Raw genomic sequence first — 7,111 nt, 5'->3', positions numbered from 1 at the left:
GCATCACGTGTGTCCATAGACATACACAGAACTAGTTTCCAAAGCAACTGTAACAAAGTTGTCCTTATAAATTCAACTATGTGAATTATTTATTTCTCAGAGATTTTTCAGTAAGGATAATAAAAACAAGTACACCGTAGCTATCCCATATTTAGAGCAGCTGCCATTTAGGAGGAAAATCTTGTTGTATTTAGAAAATATGATATTTTGAACTGCTACAATTATGCATTATTTGTCCCATTTACCTTCTCCTAATGGTATGGAAAAAAATGTATAAGAGGAGAAATGAATGTTGAGCTTTTTATGTCATACGTAGGTTAAGTAGGCACATTTTTCTCAACAGCGATGAAAAGGTAATGGATAATATCTAAGTGCCATTCTACCAGCAAGACTCTAGCTATTTGAGTAGAGAGGTATCCCTCCCTCTATGAAATGAGGTCATTTATCTATTCTTTCTGCTGATGAGTGAGCAGTGGTTCAGTAGGTAATAGGAGAGAGAGAGAGGTGATTCCACAAGCTGGAGTCAAAAAGACCCAAATTTCATATGCATTTAAGCAATCTTTGATAGCCATCCACTATCACTGAGGGATGAGATTTTTCTGTCATCCTTCCATAAGGAAGTTTTCCTCATACCTGCACTTTAAACCTGTTTTCACCATATGCAAAGGTGAATGGTAGTGTTGAGTATTTAGCATGTCCTATATTAGCACCCTTGAGGCATAGCTTCAGAATGTTACTCTTACAGGTTTATAGCATGGAGGGTATTTAGCCCAGTTTTCTGACATGGACATATAGCATGATGCCATGTTTTCCTAGGTTGCTAGGGCTCTCCCTCAGCTTGTATTTTATGGCTTCTGTTGGACACCACATTCTATTCTAAGTACTCACAAGTTATCAGCTCAATTATCTGTTCTGAATGCTGCCCAAATTTCATATTAATCAAATTGGTCCAAACTTACAATATCCACTTTTTTCCTTTTTGACAGCTGAGGCAAGAAAAGCATTCATGGATACATAGCATAGCTGTTCATTAACATCTCCTATATATTGTCCTTAAGAATGTAGTTGAATTAAGCAAAACCAAAACTATCTGTTTTGGACCCATTTACTGAAAACATGGGCAAATTATTAGAAGTGATTCCAGTATTTTGTAACTGTTCTTTTAAAATTACATTAAAGATGTGAAACACTTGGCTTTATTCATTTATGGAGGTTTGAACTACTTTTTTTTCCCCTCTCAGGTGACGCTCAGTTTATAATTAATTTTCTAAAGTGTATTTATTGGCATTTAGCAATTACCTAATCAGTTCATGACCGCTGGGGTATCAGTTTCCCTAATCTGATGAGAAATAATTGCTCTTAAAATAGAGTCCACTGATAGCCACATTCCACTGAAATTATATGATTTTGACAATTAAAAAGCAGTAAATGGGCTGCCATTTTACTACTGGACTATCAGTGCAAAAATTAAGAACTTCCTGACTTTTAATAGCTTATAGGTTCTTGTTCTCCTCAAGTTTGGGGACTGAGGTGCCAAAGGCACGCTTCACCCGCTAAATATTTTTGAGTTGGGAGAGAATAGGGAGTCATGTACTGGCAAATAATAACTATAGTTGTTATGAATATGGCAATATGAGGTACCAAGATGTAAATAAGGCATTGTTTATTTGTTTTTATTTTCACTTATTTTATGTTTTAAAATTTTATTGAATAATAATTGCATACAATATTGTATTTCAGATGTACAACACAGTTATTCAATATTTATATATGTTACAAAATGGTCACCACAATAAGTCTAGGAAAGTTCTGTTTATTCACTTGAGCTACAGATTTCCTCATTTTTCTGTCCACACCCACATGGGTGTATTTATAGTTAACTCATTCATACATTTGAAGAGTCTTGATGTATATCAGAATTGCGGTAGACACAGGCAGTGGTGAGACCCAGTTGCCCTAAGATTTGCAATGAAGTAAAAATGTTAAGCTCCACAAATGTGTAGGAAGTGGAAAAAAGAGGTAAGCAGAAAGGTTTAACTTAGGAAGAAACATTTGAGCTGGTGAAGAAGAAAGAGAGAAGAGTATTCCAGCCCAGGGGTAAAACCAAGTGATATACACAAAGATGATGTGGTTGGGAGCACACCATATGTATGAATGGTTGGTAAGTTTGGGGACACAAGGAGAGAGAGAGGGGAAGAAGATGAAGTTGGAGGGGTAGTCTGTAGAAGAGGACTCAGCGAGCTAGGAATGGTGTTTGGATTTCTCATTTGGGCCCTAGGGAGAACCTGAATTTTTTAACACTGAGGATTAACATGATTAAATTTATTCCTTTGAACAAAAGTAGACTGCAAAGAGGAGAAAATGGATCAAAAGGGACCAATAATCAGGTCACTTATTTTTGTTTCTTATTTGATGCAATGTACAGACTCAGTGAATGTTTAAGGAAAGAATAAATTTCCACTTGTAAATTTAAACTATCGATGTGGAACTGAGAAGTGAGATGAAGGTATATACGGGTGGCCTGGAGTATCATTTGGGTGAGGTGCCCAGGAAAAGGAAGAAAACATAGGGTAGGGCTCCAAAAACACCAATATTTAGGGGTAGGTAAAAGACAAGAAACAAGCAAAATGTCTAGCGGAATGGGAAAAAGCATGGAGAATGTAGTGTCCATGATCCTGGTGGAAGTAAATTTGAAGAAGGATAGAAAAAATGAGCAAAATAAAATGGTGTGCAAGATGAATGTTGGTTTTCCTTTGAAGGCCATTGCTGGCCGTTATGACAGCAGCTTCAGAGTGACAGCAAGGAGGAACCAACCTATGGTGAAGAGGATAGGAATATATGGTGAGGGTAGTCATGGAGGAAGGAAAAGGATGGGATTGTAGCTGAAGTGGAAGATAGTGCTAAGCTTTTTTTTAGTACAGGTGGAGCTGAACTTGTTTATAAACTAACTACAGACAGTAAAAAATTGAATAAGAAAGGGAGAGACAGGGAGGATACTGATGGATGAAATTCTGAAGAAGTCCCCAAGCAGTGGGATACCACTGTATTGGCTGAAAGATGTTTTTATGAGAAGAACCTTAGAGCTTAAAAAATATTTAAAATGGAAGAGGCGTAGGGTTTGAGCTGGTGATTTATTCATACATCTGCCACAAAGAAATTGATCTAATTGAATCCCTAATCCTGTTAGGAAGGGGTAAAACCCTCCGTTTGAAAGAATAACTTTTATTATTAACTATTCACAGAGTCATAGATTTTTTTTTTTTTATCTGAAAGGGAATTAGAAGATTCCCTAAAATTTTATCGGGTCAGTGAAGTTGCTGAAAATGGAGGAAAATCATGACTTCGCGGCCTCTTTTTCTGGATCCTGCTTCTAGTGGTTGGAGTGGTTAATGGAGGGAGAGAAGTGCTCCTTTCTGCTTTCTGCTGAGGCTCCCCTCGCTGCAGGGAGGTCCAGATGGTAGGTGGGAGGGAATGGGCACTAAGATCAGTCTGGATTCTGCTGGTGCGTGCACTGAGGATTTATGTTCACTGTTTTGGATTGGTGGTTGATCTGTGATGAGAGTGAAGCAAGAATCCTTTAGACCTCATAGCAGATAATCAAAAGCATTTTAAAAGTTCAACTGGAATAAGAAAATATGAAGTTATAAAACCTATAATACAGAAGCTTTCATCTATAATATAGATGCCAATACAAAGTGATGACACCCTAGCAACACTGCTTGCACAATGGAAGCTGTATTTAATGGGAATGTCATAAATGCTCAGTATTTCTAAAATACATATTAGAGAGTAATAAAAAATTAATTTCAATGTTACTTTATTGAAAAATGGATTTGCATTAAAAATGTGTAGTTTTTCTGTGGTTGAGTCTACTTTCTTGGTTGGTCTTTTTTTTTTTTTTTTTCCTTTGTTCGTTTTGTTTCTTAAATTTCACTTCTGTGGGGAGATGGATAAAATAGGTGGTGGAGATTAAGGAGGGCAGTTGTTGTGATGAGCCCTGGATGATGTCTGGAATTGCTGAATTGCTTTGTACACCTGAAACTAATTTAACGCTATATGTTAACTATACTGGAGTTAAAATAAAAATTTTAAAAAAGTAGAACAAAAAAATGTACTTTTTATAATATAACTTTCAACTCTGAAAAATAATTGGTGTTTGAAATATTTCATGAACTACTTTTTAATTTGAGAAGGAAATAATTTTATTTTCTTTATTATAAAAATAATGCATACTCTAAAATATTAAAATATATGAACACAAAAAGAAGAAAGTTTTAAAAAATCATATAACATACCACCATCTAGAGATAAATATTGTTCATATTTAGGAAAATATCTCCTCAGATATAGCCCTATAAAAGCACCAATACACATACTCTTGTCAATTTTACTAAATAATTCTTTACTTTTTGATTGATGTCATAAAACATTTCAGAATTTAATTTCCAGGGCTTGGATCCTCTGGCTTCTAAACATCTTTTGTGTTTTGGCCTATACTGCAACAAGGATAAACATACATTTGGCCTGTAAAGATATTTTTTTTAATTTTTTTTAACATTTTATTTATTTTTGAGAGACAGAGCATGAGTGGGGAGGGGCAGAGAGAGAAGGAGACACAAAACCCAAAGCAGGCTCCTGGCTTTGAGTTGTCAGCACAGAGCCCAATGGGGGGCTCAAACTCAGAAACCCTGAGATCATGACCTGAGCCGAAGTCAGACACTTAACCAACTGAGCCACCCAGGCACCCCAAGATATTTTGTTTCTTCACTTTAGTAGGCAGTTTTCAATTAGGAGACCAGTTCAGAAGTTCTTTTGTGTCTGTAAGTGATTTTTCACTGTTCTTTTCATATAAATCTTTATGATGTCTTTCTTTTCCTACTAGCTGTGGTTTTCCTCCATAAAATGAGGCAAAAGCACAGTACTTGCTCATGGTAGTTTTTTTTCCATGCATGGATTTACAAATTACTAAGAGAATATTTTATTCCATTAGGCTGAGAAGTCTTAGTAACAACTTGAAGACATGCTGTGAGGAGACTTAACTCAGAATGAAACTTAGAAGACCTTGGGGGAGGGGAAGGGGGAAAAAATTACAGAGAGGGAAGGAGGCAAACCTTGAGAGGCTCTTAAAAACTGAGAATAAACTGAAGGTTGATGGGGGAGTGGGAGGGAGGGGGAAGTGGGTGATGGGCTTTGAGGAGGGCACCTGTTGGGATGAGCACTGGGTGTTGTATGGAAACCAATTTGACAATAAATTTCATATTAAAAAAAAAAAAAAGAATGAATCTTTTTTTCATTTCAAGAAAGGGAATCTTTTTTTTTTTCTTTTTTCATATTGAAGAGAATGTAGGAGAAAAGATCATGGCCATGTCAACTAGAATTTATTCTCTGACAAAAGGAGGAACCCAAAGAAGGCATATGAAAAAGGTGGGACAGTGCTCATAAATTCCTAGAGAGAGCTCAAAGCATCCTGTTTGCTGCAGTTGTTTCAAAAGAGCTAACCTGTTTTGGTGGGAGAGTTTAAAAGGGGAAAGGAGGGGCGCCTGGGTGGCACAGTCGGTTAAGCGTCCGACTTCAGCCAGGTCACGATCTCGCGGTCCGTGAGTTCGAGCCCCGTGTCAGGCTCTGGGCTGATGGCTCGGAGCCTGGAGCCTGTTTCTGATTCTGTGTCTCCCTCTCTCTCTGCCCCTCCCCCGTTCATGCTCTGTCTCTCTCTGTCCCAAAAATAAATAAAAAACGTTGAAAAAAAAAATAAAAATAAAAGGGGAAAGGAAAATAACAGAGAGCACAGGGAGAAATAAATAGAGTCAGAAAGAGAAAATCGAAGCAGGTGGTGGATGTGGGTGAGCCAGTACCTCCAATGCCCACGAACCCTTGTTCCTTTCTCCACCCAGAGCGGCCAAGCACCGAGCTCTGGTTTCTGCCCTTGCAGACAGTTGCTCCTTCACCTGGGCCCGCATGATTTATTCCATTTGTTCTTGTGCTTATGCTGTTTGGATTTGCTGACCAGTCTTGGATTCCTATGTTTCTTTTGGCCTTTCTTCTGCCTACCTAGGAAAGCAAGGTTAAAGCTCTTACCAGTGAGTATCTGGATAAAAGACACCTGAAGGAGAGAAGACATCCTGAATGGCCAGGGGAGCATCATGTGTCCATCTCTTTTCCTTTCAGAACAAGTCTCCCGACATCTACCTCAAACCAAATGAGCCCCAGGCAGTGACTCTGACCCCTCCTAGAAAACAAGGTAGCAATCTTGGTTGCAAACCTAGAATATAACTTCTGTCACTAGTTTTAGCATTTGGTATCACATGTTCTGTCAATATTTACCCATCTGTATTTTTCTTACTGCTGTTTAAAAGAGACTGTTGAAAGGTTTTTTTGAGTAGTCAGTCCTTCTTTATACTATAGTTTCAGTTAAATGGCACCTTTGGAGTGGTTTTTCTATGTGGATTCCAACAAAATTAAGACAACAAATAAAGTACTTCCTTTTCATTTTTTGATAGATGGGGGAAAAAAATATATTTTTGCTTTTCCATAGAAAGTAAAATAGAAATTTAACCCCTTAAGCCTTTTGCAGAATAACTAAATTATGTTCTAAGCTTTACCGCAGGTTTCATAGTCTCTAAGGATACATAGAACATAATCTTTATTCTGGGGTTGATTATTTCTTAATTTAAGGAATGATTAAACCTGCTTTATAGTCTACAACCTTTGCCATTCTCCTCCTTTTCTATAGTCCCCCCCCCACAATAATTTTGTTTCTAAATGTTACAAGGTAGTATTTTGCTTAAAAAGTGACTGAAAGTACATAAGACAGTATTAGCTATTGTTTATTCTAGTCACAGGGAACATTGTTATGTTATTCTTTATGCTTTTCTAAAAATTTCAAGTATTTCAAAAGAATTTTTACTGAAATCCTTTTTATTTTGACATAATTTCCAATTTACCAAAATAATGCAAGAATAGTACAAAGAATTCCTACATACCCTTTGTTCATATTCTCAAAAATTAACATTTTACTACACTCCCTTTACAATTCAGTCTTTCTACGTGTACATGCTGTTTGTTTTTTTCCTGAACATTTGAGAGTAACTTGCACATATGATATCCTTTTACC

The sequence above is a fragment of the Panthera uncia genome, chromosome A2 (assembly GCF_023721935.1).
Source record: "Panthera uncia isolate 11264 chromosome A2, Puncia_PCG_1.0, whole genome shotgun sequence".
NCBI lineage: Eukaryota > Metazoa > Chordata > Mammalia > Carnivora > Felidae > Panthera > Panthera uncia.
This window is presented reverse-complemented; position numbering follows the sequence as displayed.